This window comes from Tupaia chinensis, unplaced genomic scaffold, assembly GCF_000334495.1.
Source record: "Tupaia chinensis unplaced genomic scaffold, TupChi_1.0 Scaffold000259_1, whole genome shotgun sequence".
In the NCBI taxonomy this organism is placed as follows: Eukaryota; Metazoa; Chordata; class Mammalia; order Scandentia; family Tupaiidae; genus Tupaia; species Tupaia belangeri.
In genome coordinates this window covers 1421942-1436828 of record NW_006159739.1, presented here as the reverse complement: position 1 = coordinate 1436828, position 14887 = coordinate 1421942, and positions in this window count along the sequence as shown.

The following is a 14887-nucleotide window of genomic DNA, read 5'->3' as shown; positions in this document are numbered from 1 at the left end:
CTGGCCCCCTATTACGATGCTCTTGATGTTGCCAACAAAATTGGGATCATCTAAAGCAAGTCCAGCTGGCTAATTCTAAATACACATTTTTCCACCATAAAAAAAAAAAAAGAAAGAAACAACCTCGGAGAGGTAGTGATATGACTTGTCAAGATTCATGTAGTCAAGAAATGCCAGAGGAGGGGTTCTAATCCAGACCCATCTGGCTCCAAAGTCTATGCCTATGCTTATCCGTCTACCCTATGGTGTTACTCCCTTTTTGCAAAAGATTGGTAAGTCCAAAAAGATAAAGACACTCTCCGAGGCCTCCACTGGCTCTCACATTTTATGACTCTAAGATCCAGGCCACTCTTCATTGGAGTAACGTCACACTGGAAGCTGACGGAATTGTCTCCTCTGCCCAGGACTCTACTGAGGGCTTGAAAAATACTCTTCCTTGCAGAAGCAGGGTCACTAGCCGAGGTAGCTCAAGCTCAAATCCAGTTCTGCTCTGTGCTCACTGTGACCTTGGGCAGGTTGTCAATATTCTGAGCCCCAATATATTCATCTATAAATGGGTTTCGTACTTCCTGCCATTCCCTCCTCCCTACATAGGACTCCTTCTCCAGGAGGTGCCCTGCCCGCAGTGGACAATTAATGAATGCTGCTGTTGTTTAGACCACCCCAGAGTAACTTGAAGGGCAAAGTTTGATGTCACTGATGTCTGGAGGCCACTGGGGCCTCCTGGAACCTGATCCGAGGCCATCGCCTGTAGGCGAGTAGGGTCAGATGCTATTCTTGGAGCTGATGGAACCCAGCTGGGTTTCAAGTTTCAGCAGCGAGCCCTGGCCCAGGCAGCTCAGCTGCTCTTGCGAGCAGTGAAGCCTGACTTCAGCATGTTCTCCAGGGCCCTCCAGATGGCCCAGGCTGCAAGAACTGGGGGTACAGAGCGTGCTACAGGAAAACCACGTCCTGCTGCAGCTGTCCTCATCCTCTTCATTCATGTTCACCAGCAGCTACATAGTGCCTAGAAGGGCTTTGGTGCTTCTCAGGGACCTCCCTGAGATTGCCAAGTTTCCAACATCTGGATGTGAGACAGGCGAGGGTAGTGGAGAGAGGGGTTAGAAGACAGGCAGAGCTAAATTCTCATTCCAATTGCAATCCTCACTTGGTCTGCAGTGTCTTTCTGCAAGCCACTTTGTCTAGCTGACCCTTGATTCCTTTGTCTGAAAAATCATGACGATGAAAGCTTCCTTGGAGGATTGTTGAGATAACGGCATCTGGCATGTAGCAGCTGCTCAACATATGAGCGCTATTTAGACCGTAAACTTCTAAACGATAAGGACCTTGTCAGAGCCAGCTGTGTCCCAGTGTCGCACCTAGGCCCAGACTCTGAGTTGTTGAATGAATAATGGAGTACACTAAATGGAAATGTCTTATCTGGCTCCTAGCTTTCACATTTTCCACACTCACACCCTTCCACCCAAACCTCGGGTAGAGTCAACCTGGGCATCATCCCGACAGGTGAGGCATCTACCCTTGGCTTGCATCTCCCTGTGATGAGAAGTTCATCTCATTTCAAAGCTCCCATTCTGCCAAATAGAAAGCTCTTCCTTCTACTCAGACCTTTATGAATTGAGGCTCATCTGGCAACTTCCGTCCATCTGGCCTAGATCTGTTCTCTGCAGCTATATGGAACAAACTTAGGTCTGCTTCCACAAGATAGTCCTGGAAACACGGCAGATGACATCAACCTCAGCCTGGATGGACGCATTTAAGTAAAAATGAGAAATGACTGCGAGTTTTGAGGCAGATTACATGCTTATGATCAACATTTAAATATGATGTTGGAGGGCCAGCAGGTGCCGTGGTGGTTAAGGTGCTGGACTCCCACATGGCTGACCACGGTTTGAATCCAGACCTGGTGGCTTGCTTTCCCACTTTCTCTGTCTGTCTCTCTCTGGTGAGCACATGTGTCCTATAGCAAATTAAAAAAAAATAGATAAGATAAATAAATGAATAAATATATATTGGAAGATGTGGGAGAAACTGTGACTACTATAGAAGTTAATGATGAATCATATGAAGCGATACATTAATCAACAGAATGGAATATTCCCATGTTCCTTGGGGGAGATAGTGTTGCACTAGTTGCCCCTCAAATGAAAACTGGCTAAAAAAAGAATTTATTTGTGGAAAACAGGACACCATGCAATTGCCTCTTTAAATATATGACCTTAAAAAGAGAAACATGTGTGTATACACACACACACACACATACACACACACATATACATATACTTTTTAATTTAAAAGAGAGATTTTTGTTATCGGGTGCATGCGCTCTCTGGAGAGAGAGATAGAAAGAAAGAAATCACCCCCCTGGGGGGTTGGGACACCACAATCCCTTCTTCTTCATTCTCCTCTCAGGATTTTGGGCATGCATGCATAAGTGCCTAGCATGAGTTTCAAGTCACTGGGTCTGGGACTTGAACTGCAGTCGGCCATATGGAAGTGCAGCGATGTAACCATTATGCCATCTGTTGCTCCCAACATGCATTTATTTTGATATGGTCTGAGGTTTCTTTCAATCCTAAAATAAATTGATTTGCAGATAACTCACAACTTCTTTTTTTTTTTTTTTTTTGAGGTTTTTGCCATAGTACACATGTCATCACAGGAGAGAGACAGAGACAGTGAAAGGGACCTTTTTTTTTTTTTAAAGGTTTTTGTCATAATGCACATGTAACCACTGGAGACAGAGAGAGACAGTGAGAGGGAAAGTGAGAAATCACCCCCAAGGGGGAATGGCTACACTACAATCTCTTCTCCATTCTGCTCCTGAGATTTTGGACACACACACGTGCCTGGAATAATTTTCAAGCCACAGGGCTGGCATTCAAACTGTGGTCAGCCACGAGGAAGTTCAGCACCTTAAACATCACACTGCCAGCTGATGACTCACAGCTTTTTAGATTAACAGGCATTTTAATTTTTCTCCAACTCTTCCAAGAAATGTGATCAACAAGAGGTAAACTCTTTTTCTCTCTTTTTTTTCTTTTGAGAGGTTTTTGTTTTGTTTTTTTTTTTGCTATAGGGCATGTGCGCTCACCAGAAAAACAGAGACTGAGACAGAAAGCAAGAACTCAGCTCCCGGGGAGGGGGGCGGGGGAGGGGGATGGCTACACCGCAACTCCTTCTCCTCCATTCTCCTCTCGGGATCTTGGGCATGCACGCACACGTACCCAACGTGAGTTTAAGCCACTAGGTCCAGGACTCGAATCGCGGTCAACTACACAGGAATCCAGTGACATAGCCATTATGCCAACTGCTGGTCCCCAAATCCTCCTATTTTTTTTTTTTTTAAAGGACAGAACTCAAGGTAAGAGTATTAATATATCAGGTTCTTAAGCCATGCTAGCTCTGGCTTACGTGGGAGCTTTGCTTGTTATGGCATTTCAAAAAGATTAGACCCCTGAAGAATACCTCAGATATGAAGCTGAGCATGGGCTTGGTTCATCTGTGGGTGCCACCCTGGGCAACCAAGGGATTGCAACGTTGTCATCCCCCCTGGGAGGACTGATTTTTCATTTTGCCTTTCTCCCTTTCTGGCAAGTGTAACTGCTCTATAGCAAAAAAAAGAGAAAAACTTTTAAAAAAAGGTATATATTCAAGGTGCACAAGCGACGATTTGCTATTCCTATACATTGTATGCTGATTGCCACAAATAAATCAGCACATCCATTAGTGCTGTGGTTACCACTTGTGCGTGTTGGGTGGAGATCTTTTCTGGGAGGGAGAGGGGTGGTAGTAACGCAGAGACGACGAGAAGTTCCTCGAAGCAAAAGCCCAAACTCGATGGGGCTAATGTGGTCAGGGATCATATCGTGGGGGTGGGGAGATTTATGTATTGGGCAAAGAATCTGGACCTTTCCCCTTTAGACAGTGGGGAGGCCCAATTTATAGACTGTAATACAATCACCATTCCCAGCCTGGGGAGGGGCACCAGCTGGGAATAGTTTCCACTCTGGGCCCCCAGCAGGTGCAAGTCCTGTCAGTGATTCCCTCTGCACTCATGGGAGGAGGTAGGGGCTGCTGCACACCCCCTGCCCCAGGCCTGCTTCCTGCAGCTGATGTGTGCCCTCAGAACCCCGGTGAGCCTCACTATCTGTTCCCCAGATATTGAAAGAAGGGCAGCAAAGCAGCCCATTTTAAAAGCTGGGCTATCTCACAAGCAAGCAATGCCACTTAGAAAACACTGATCTGATTGTAAAACCCGTTTCCATAAAACTCTTTTATTTTTTTGTTTATTCTTGTCTATTCATTCATTTATTTCAATTTGACGAGAGAGAGAAAGCGAGAAAGCAAGCCACCAGGTCAAGGATTTGAACTGTGATTGGCTATGTGGGAATGTCCAGCACTTTAACCACCACACCACCTGCTGGTCCCAAAACTCTTTTCTTTACAGAGATTTTTGCTACAGGATGCGTGCACTCGCCAGAGAGACAGAGAGACAGAATATGAGAAATCACCCCCCAGGGGGGATGGCCACACTGCAATCCCTTCTCCTTCATTCTCCTCTCAGGATCTTGGGCACGCATGCACACACACCTGGCATGAGGTTTAAGCCGCCAGGTCCGGACTCGAACCATGGTCAACTATGTGAGAGTACAGTGACATAACCTTTACACCATCTGGAGGTCCCTCTGTAAAACTCTTAAAAGAGAAATGTTCATTGCTCATGATAAGAGCTATTATTTAATTCTACTAACAACCCTATTAGGAGGCTTTATTATCCCCTCCTGAGCAGTGACAGAACTCAAACACAGAAGGCTGGGTAACTCGCCCAAAGTCACACAGCTAAGAAAAAGCAAAGCCTAGATCAGAGCCATATAATACTTTTTGACTTAAGAGCTGGAGAGTCTTACCCTCCTCCACAATCAAGAGTAGAATTCAAAATAAGAGGGCCAAGTGCTGATGCAGTCGTGGCAAAACTGGACCTACATGCAAAAGGTCCTGGGTTTGTGTGCTGGGACCTCCCTGAGCATGTTGGCATGCACGTACATGCCCATGATCCAGGCTGAGGTCATGGGAGGACACTGTTGGGGGTACACCTCTCTCTTTCATATTCTCTCTCTCTAAGAAAGAAGTAAATAAAAACAAACAAAAGAGAGTTAAATTGTGAAATGAGTTAGGAGTCAAAATAGTTTCAGCTTGGGCCACCAGATGGCATAATGGTTACATTGTTGGATTCCCACATGGCCAACCATGGTTTGAGGGTTTGAATCCTGGAGGCTTAAAACTCATGCTGTGCGCATGTGTGTGCGTGCCCAAGATCCCAGGAGGAGAATGGAAGAGAAGGGATTGTGGCATAGCCATTCCCCCCAGGGGGGTGAGTTCTTGCTTTCTGTTTCTCTGTCTTTCCAGGAAGCCCAGGTGCTCAAAAGCAAAAAAAAAAAAAAAACTCTCAAAAAAAAAAAATTGGGTTGTTGGAAAAGTCATAATGAATTTTTGCACAGAAAAAAATGTGTCATGACTTTTCAAACAACCCACTATAAAATTCTTGGGACAAGCCTGTGTTGTGGAGGTTAAGGTGACTGAATCCTATGTGGCTGACCAAGAGATTGAAATCCTGGACCTGGCAACTTGTAAAAACACTGGGTACACGTGCATGTATACCCAAAATCCCCCCAAAAAAGAGAGAAGTGGAAGAGAAGAGATTATGGCAATGAGATAAGAGTTAGACCCACTTACAGGTAGATAGGGTAAGAGCCCTAAAAGGAAGTCTCTGTATTTTCCCCCTATATCTGGTTAATGTAAAATATGCATCCCTTTTACATGTCCCTAAAGAATGTATGACTCCTTGCTAATAAAGCCGAAGATAGGGATATTGAACACACAGACATGGTAAAGACCCAAGATGTAGTCACAGTGGCTAAGTTGTCACAGTGAAAAACTGGCTGCATTGGGACTCAAAGCAACTGTAGCTAAGGGCAACAGTTTCTACTGGGTCACTGGAAAAGTCAAGACGCATTTGTGCACAGAAAAAATATGTCATGATTTTTCCGACAACCCAATATTTAGTGACTGTATTCTAACAAAAAGTACAGAACACCATCGTCTGCTGACCTCACAAAGAACAGGGTAATAAATCACTCAGACTACCATGTGCCTATTTCTAAAGCCCATTTTCTTTTTTTTGGAGAGGTTTTTGCTATAGGGCGCATGCACTCGCCAGACAGACAGAGAGAGACAGAGAGACAGAAAGCGAGAAATCACGCCCCGGGGGGATGGCCATGCCACAATCCCTTCTCCTCCATTCTCCTCTCGAGATCTTGGGCACACACGCACATGCGCTCGGCGTGAGTTTTAAGCCACCAGGTCCGGGATGCGAACCGCAGTCGACTATGTGGGAATCCAGCGACATTGCCATTACGCTAACTGCTGGTCCCTAAAGCCCATTTTCTAATCAGAGAGTCAACCCATCACACCCACTTCCTTGTCAGAGAGGCAGCCCATTGCTCAGACTGCTAGATAAAAACCCCTCGCCTCCAGCTCCTCTTCAGCAACCCATTAGGGACCCCTCCCTGCATGGGAGCTCTGTTCTTCCTTCCTTCAATAAACTCTGCTTTACTTTCCCCTCTGTGTCCACATCTCAGCTCTTCATGTGTGTTGGACCAGTAGGGGTGTTGGGTCTGATCACCCAGCACTCCCATATTAACATGACCATTCTCCACATGAGATGATTTCTCACTTTCCCCCTTCTTTCCCTTTCTTCTTTTTTTTTTAAATAATTATTTTATTTACCTTTCTTTATTTATTTTAATTTGACCAGAGAGAGACAGACTGAGAGAGGGAAAGTGAGAAAGTAAGCCGCCAGGTCTAGTACTTGAACTGTGGTTGGCCATGTGGAAGTCTAGAGCCCTTAGCCACCACGCCACCTGCCGGCCCTCTCTTCCTCTCTTCCACTTTTCCATCTTCTTTCTCTCTCTTGTGAGTACATGCACTCTTTGACTATATATACTTTTTTTTTTCTAATTTTTTTAATTTATATGTTTCCCATTCTTTGTTGGGCACCCTAAACACATACACATACTTATTCTGCTTTTGACTAATCCCAAACTGTCCACATCAGCAGGAGCCGAAGTCTAGGCATTTTTCCCTCTGCTCTGCTACCCTTCACAAAAATAATTTCCCAAAACAAAAATCAAATGAGGGCCTGTAGGTGGTGTTGGTTAAAAAGGCTGGATCCCACTTGGCCAAATGCGCAGTTCAATTCCTGGACCCAGAAGCTTAAAAAACATACTGGGAGTGTGTGCGTGCATGCCCTAAATCCTGAGAGGAGAATGGAGGAGAAGGGACTATGACATGGCCATCACCCTGGTGGGGGGAAAGAGGTATAATTTCTCACGTTCCTTCTCCCTAGCAAGTGCACGTGCCCCATACTAACTAAAAAACAAACAAAGAACAACAATAACAACAAAAAACAAATTAGCCAAATTCTGGAGATGTACCACTGTAGTCTAGTCCTTAAGGAAGCTAGATTCTACATGGTCAACTGCAGTTAGAATCTCCCCAGCAGATGGCATAATGGTTACATCGCTAGACTCCTATGTAGTGACCGTGGTTCGAGTCCCAGACCTGGCAGCTTAAACTCATGCCAGGGCATGTCCATGCGTGCCCGAAATCCTGAGAAGAGAAGGGACTGTGGTGTGGCCATCTCCCCTGAGGGGTGATTTCTCCCTTTCTGTCTCTCTGTCTCTCTGTGTGTCTCCAGTGAGTGCACACGCCCTATAGCAAAAATCTCTCTTAAAAAAAAAAAAAAAAAGAATCCCACCCTGGACACTTGAAAAACACATCAGCTGCTGCTTCATGTGTACCCAAAATCCTGACAGGCTGGAAAAATGAAGAAGAGACTGGCATGACACACCTCATTGGGGGGTGTTTTCTCTCTCTCTCTCTCTGGTGAGCACGCATGACTTCTAGCAATTGAAAAAAAAATAAAGTGCAATCTATTTCTCTAAGAAAAAAATCATCAAACAGATCAAAACCCTTCTTGTCCCCATTACTATCTCACAGGTTCTGAATGAATATGAATAGCTTTACTGTCCACCCAATCACCCAAGCTAAAAAACTGTTTTGTTTTCTCATGAAACTTGCCACAGGGCACATGTGCTCACTGGAGGGAGACAGAGAAAGAAATAGGGAAAGTGAGAAATCACCTCCCCCCCAGGGGATGACCATATTGCAATCTCCTCTCGTAGTCATTCTCTCGGGATTCTGGAGACACACGCATGCCCAGCGTGTCCCTCAAGCTGCCGGGTCTGAGACTTGAACCCCATGTTCGACCACATGGGATCCACTACTTTACCTACTGCCTCTGATTGACCCCCAAATCTGTTATTTTTTAATCTCCCCCTTCTCCATCCTCACATAGCTAAATTTTGCTTATCTGGCTGCCTCAACCTCTCACTTCCTCTTCTCTTCTTACTTGATACCTTTCGCTCAGGCCCCTCCATTTCTCACTTTGACCTTTGTGGCAGTCTCTTAACTGATAGCCTGCCTCCAGTCTTCCCCTCTCTGAATCATTTTTTGCAGTGGGGTGATTTTTCCAATTTCCTAATGTGATCATCTAGTCTCCCGCTCATAACCCTCCCTCCCCTTCAAAAGCTCATTTAGTTATTTATTTCTTCCACGAGTGTGCAAGAGAGAGAGAGAACCAGCCCAGATGATGGGCACGCATGTGCCTGGTGCACGCAGGTGCCTCCAGTGGCAAACCTGGCGCTCACCCATGCGTGTCAGCCTCACAGAGCACCATGCTCCACTAGCGTGCCACTGTCCACCTCACCTGCTCAAAACCCTTCAGTGACTCTTATTAACCACAGGAGAAAACCCAAATCCCTAAACACTTAGGCCTTCCTGTCCTTCTCTGGGATTCTTCCTGCCCCGTCTCAACAGCATTGAGCGTCGCGCTGTCAGATTTTAGGGAGAACACAAACCACTAATCAATTACAGATCTCCCCATTAGATCATCAGGCCACCTCTGGTTTTCCTGTGTCCAGCTGAAGCCTGGCATGGAGGAACAATGTAGGAAATGGTTGCTGTGACAATTCAGATGCTCGCTGGCCAGAGATAAAGTAATGATACCGCTTGCTGTGACCAGAGTCTGAAAACCCATTTTCAAACTTTGGCTCACGAGCTGCACAAAAGTGAGACACTCATTCACGTTGGCTTTTAGCAACCTACGGCCTCCCTCAGCAGCCTGGATGTGAAATAACCTTTCACTCTTTCTGAAAACAAATGAATAGCCTTTGCATGTTAATAACTTCTGTGAAATACAGCATTTCGACACTGTTAGTGCTCACTCCATTATGCTGGCCTCATTATGTATCTCAGAAAGGCAGGTACCAGAGGTCCCACACAAGAACTAACCAGTCCATGAAAAAATAACCCAGCACATCTGCCCCCATGAAGCCAAGTAAACCTAGTCCTACAAAATTCATTATTTAGTTCAAAGGATGTGATTTTTAAGAAAAAAACTATTAACAGAAAAGAACATTAGTGAAGGGTTGGGGTGGGATCAGTATATGGCATAATGGTTATGTTGCTGGACTCCCATGCAGTCGATTGCAGTTCAAGTCCTGGACTCAGTGGCTTAAACTCGCACCAGGCGCCCGCGTGTGTGTGAACCCAAGATCTCAAGAGGAGAATGGAGAAGGGATTGCAGAGTGGCCATCCCCCCTGGGGGTGATTTCTCACTTTCTGTCTGTCTCTCTCTCTCTCTGTGTCTTTCTGGTGAGTACACGTGCCCTATAGCAAAAACCTCTCCATTAAAAAAAAAAAAAAAGTACCATCTTAACCATTTTAAAATTTATAGTTAAATCATGATAAATATATTCCGTGTTGTGCAACCTACCTCCAGAGCTTTTTCACTTTACAAATTAGAAACTCTATACTCACTAAACAATTCCTTACCTGCCTCTCACCCCAACTTCCAGCAACCATCATTCTGCCTTGTTTCTCAGCTCATACAACTCAAACGTAAGTTTAGATATCTCATACACAGTATTTATCTTTTTGTGTCTGGGTTATTTCACGTAGCACAATATACTCAATGTTCATCTATGTGGTAGCACGTGTAAGGCTTTTATTCCCTTTTTTGTTTTGTTTTGTTTTGTTTTGTTTCCTATCGGGCATGTGAACTTGCCAAAGAGAGACAGAGAAAGAGAAAATGAGAAATCATTCCCGAGGGGATGACCATACCACAGTGCCTTGTCTTCCACTCTTCTCTCAGGAGCACCTGGTGTGATTTTCAAGTCACTTGGTCTGGGATTTGAACTGTGAGGTTGACCATGGGGGGGATCCAGTCACCTTAACCTCCATGCAATCTGGTGGCCCAGTTTTCTTCCTTTTTAAGTAATGTATCATCATATCTACAATATATTCCACATTTTGTTCACCCGTTCACCTGTCAATGGACATTTGGGTTGCTTCCCCTCTTGGCTGTTGTGAATGCTGCTGCTATAATTGGTGTACTAATATTTGCTGGAGAGGGGCCAGCAGGTGGCGTGGCGGTTAAAGGTGCTGGACATTCCCACATGGCTGACCACGGTTCAAGTCCCGGACCTGGTGCTTGCTTTCTCACTTTCCCCCTCTCTCTCTTTGGTCAAATTAAAAAATAAATGAGTGGATAAATAAATAAATAATTAAAAAAAATATTTGCTGGAGACTCTGCTTTCAATTCTTTTGTATCGATACTCAGAAGTGAAATTGCTAGATATAGCAACTCTTTTTATTTTTTAAGAGAGATTTTTTGCTATAGGGAATAGAGAGATAAAATGAGAAATCAGCCCCCCAGGGTAGATGGCCACACCATAATCCCTTATCCTCAGTTCTCTCTCGAGATTTTGGGCACACATGCACAGGCACCAGGTGTGAGTTTCAAGAGGCCAGGTCTGGAACTCTAATCACAGTCGGCCATGTGTGAGTACACCGCCTTAGCCACCCGTAGCCACTACACCATGTGCTGGCTCCATGGCAACTCTGTTTTTCTTTTTTTAATTATTTATTTAATTCCATTTGTTATTATTATTTTTAAATTTTTGACCAGAGAGAAAGGGAAAGCAAGAAAGCAAGCCACCAAGTCTGGGACTCAAACCCCAGTCGGCCATGTGGGAATCCAACACCCTTAACCACCATACCACCTGCCAGCCCAGCAACTCTACTTTTAATTTTTTGAAGCAACACCACACTATTTTCCATAGCATTTTACATGTCTACCAACAGTGCACAAGAGTTCCTGTTTCTCTACATTCTTGACATTTGCTTTTTATTTTGTAAATAGTAGTCATCCTAGTATATATGAGACAGTATCTGGTCATGGGTCTGCACCATGTTTTAAAATATAATTTATTTTTTGAGCTGTTTTAGGTTCACAGTTAAATTGAGAAGGTACAGAGGTTTCAACATATGCCCCCTGTCCTCACACATGTGGAATAGCTTCCCTCATTGACACCTCCCACTGGAACGGTACACTTAATTAACTACATAGACACATCATTATCACCTGAACTCCATAGTTTGGACTAGGGTTCATTTTTCTGGAATATGTTTTAGGGATTTAGACAAATTTATGATGAAATATATCCATCATTATAGTATCAGAGTAGTTTCACTGCCCTAAAAATTCTGTGTTCCACTACTCATCCCACCCTCCTCCAACCCCTGATCGTCTTAATATCTCTAGTTTTGCTTTTTCCAGAGTCAACACCATTTTCATGTAGTGAGAATCAAAGCACACACCCTTTTCAGATTGGCTTCTTTCACTGCTTAAATTTTTTTTGTAGAGGTTTTTGCCTTACCGTATGTGTGCCTGGAGAGGAGAGAAAGACAGAGACAGTGAGAAATCACTCCCTCAGAGGAGATGGCCATGCTGCAATCCCTTCTCTATTCTCTTCCTGGGTAGATACACAAATGTGCCCAGCATGTTTCGAGCTACTTGGTCTGGAACTGGAACTGCAGTCAAACATGGGAAAGTCCAGCAACATGAACATTACGCCATCTGCTAGCCCTGGCTTCTTCCACTTTATTAGAGAGATTTTTGCTATAGGGCGCATGTGCTTACTGGAGACACAGAAAGGGGAATAAAGTGAGAAATCGCCCACCAGGGGGATGGCCACTCTACAATCCCTTCTCCTCCATTGTCCTCTTGGGACTTTGGGCATGCATGCATATGTGCCTGGCGTGAGTTTCAAGCAGCTGTGCCCAGGATTCAAACCGTGGTCGACATGGGAGACCAGCAACATAACCATAATGCCATCTACTAGTCCCCTTCTTTCACTTTTAATATTAATTTATTCATGCTTTTTGTGGCTTAATAAATCGCCTTTTTTTTTTTTTTTTTGAAGAGGATTTTGCAATAAATCGCCTTTTTTTTTTTTTTTTTTGAAGAGGATTTTGCTATAGGGCGCGTGCACTCACCAGAAAGACAGAGAGAGACAGAGAGACAGAAAGCGAGAAATCACCCCCTAGGGGGGATGGCCACGCCACAATCCCTTCTCCATTCTCCTCTTGGGATCTTGGGCACGCATGCACATGCGCCAGCTGTGAGTTAAAGCCACCAGATCCGGGACTCGAACCGTGGTCGACTACATGGGAGTCCAGCGACATAGCCATTACACTAACTGCTGGTCCCTAAATCACCTTTTTTATGCATTGAATATTCCATTGTCTGGATATACCAGTCTACCTGTCTACCTACTGAAGGATGTCTTAATTGTTTTCAAGAATCAGTGATTACAAATAAAGCTGCTAGAAACATCTTGTGTGTTAGTTTTGTATGGGCATGTTTTCAGTTCCTCTGGGTAAATACCAACGAGCAAGACTGCCAGATTAAATTGCATTTCCACCAGCAATAAATGGGCGTTCCTATTGCTCCACATTCTCACTAGCATTTGGTGTTATCAAGAGTTCTGGATTTTGCCATCTGTGTATCTTCTTTGGTAAGGTGTCTGTTCAGGTCATTTAGTCACTTTTTAATTCTGGCTATTTTTTTTCTTTTTTCTTCTTTAAAAAAAAAGTAGAGCATGCAAGGAAGAAAGTTTTTTATTGTTTGTTTAAGAGATGTTTGCTATATGGCATATGTGCTTGCTGGGGAAACAGAGAGAGACAGAGAGACAAAAAGTGAGAAATCACTCCCCACTCACCCCCGCCCTAAAAAAATGAAAAAATCACTCCCCCCCCCCCCCCCAGAGGGATAGCCACACTACAATCCCTTCACCTCTCAGGATATTAGGCATTTATATGCCCAGTGTGAGTTTTAAGCCACTGGGTCTGGGACTCAAAACTTGGTCAACATGTGAGTCTAGCAACACAACCATCATGCCATGTGCTGGTCCCAGGAGGTTCTTGATAGGGCGTCACATGTCACAATATAGCCTCACCTTCCGTTAGCTAGGATGACAGGTGTGTGCCACGGTGCTCATCTTGTTTTTAAGTGTCAGGGATCTGAACCCAGGCCTCGCATGTGATTCTAGCACCATGAAGTAACAGCCTACCATCTGCACCAACATGGCTGGGCTGGACTATTTTCTTACCGTTGAGATTTTTGGTTGGTTGTTTTATTTAAAAGAGATTTTTGCTATAGGGCACATGTGCTCACCAGAGAGACAGAAAGCAAGAAATCACCTTCCTCCTGAGGGGATGGCCATACTGCAATCCCCCCTCTTCCAGTCTCCTCTCAGGATTTTGGGCATGCACACACATGTGCCTGGGATGAGTTTCAAGCTGCTGGGTCTGGGATTTGAACTGTGGTCTACGTGGGAGTCCAGGAAAATGTAACCATCAAGTCGTCTGCTGGTTCCGCTGTTGAATTCTAAGAGTTCATTGTGGTTCTGATTTGCATTCCCCAAATGACTGAAGCTAAGCAGTTTTTTGTATGTTCACTGGCCTACAGAGTTTATTTTAAGCATACTAAAAGCTACTTTACATTTTTAAAATGAACTTGATGCCTTTAATAACCTTCTCTCTGCACTTAGGAAAGTCCCTCTCCTATATCAACTTGAGATGCTGGCCACAAACCTTCATCCACACAGTAAGCTTTCCTTCTAAGACAGCTGCAAAACTGGAAGCTGAAAACAGTAGGTGATGACAGATGTAATGGTCTTGTTATCAGTAGGAAAAAGACAAGCTCGCCCCCTGGTGACAAGCTAGGGAGACAATAGAAAAAGTAAATTTTTTTTTTTTTTTGCTATAGGGTGCATGTGTTGAGAGACAGCCATAGAAACAGAAAGTGAGAAATCACCCCCCCCAGGAGGGATGGCCACGCCGCAATCCCTTCTCTTCCATTCTTCTCTCGGGATCTTGGGCACGCACGCACACGCACCCAGTGTGAGTTTAAGCCACTGGGTCCAGGACTTGAACCACGTCAACTACATGGGAGTTCAGGGACATGGCCATTATGCTTAACTGCTGGTCCCAGTAAATGTTCTTAAAAGAAAAGGTACAACCATAGTGAAGAACACTCTCTACCCTACGTACTTAGAATCTAGAGAGAATACTCAAATACAAATTACAAATCAATCAAAATAGTGTATTCAAAGGGACAATTAAAAAGGTTCAGTTTTAGGGTATAAAATGCACCACAAAGTCTTTTCTTTTTAAAAGAATTATTTATTTAATGTATCATTATATTTTAGTTTGCTGCAGGGTATACACACTCACTAGAGACAGAGAACTAGGAATAGAGAAAGAGAGAGAGAGAAACAGAAAACAAGCCGCCAGGTTCAGGACCTGAACCTAGCCACGTGGGAGTCCATCACCCAACCACCATGCCACCTGCTGGCCCCTCTGATCAAATTCTTAACGGTAGTTGCCATGGAGTAATCTGCTCCCTTAGGAAGAAGAGCGG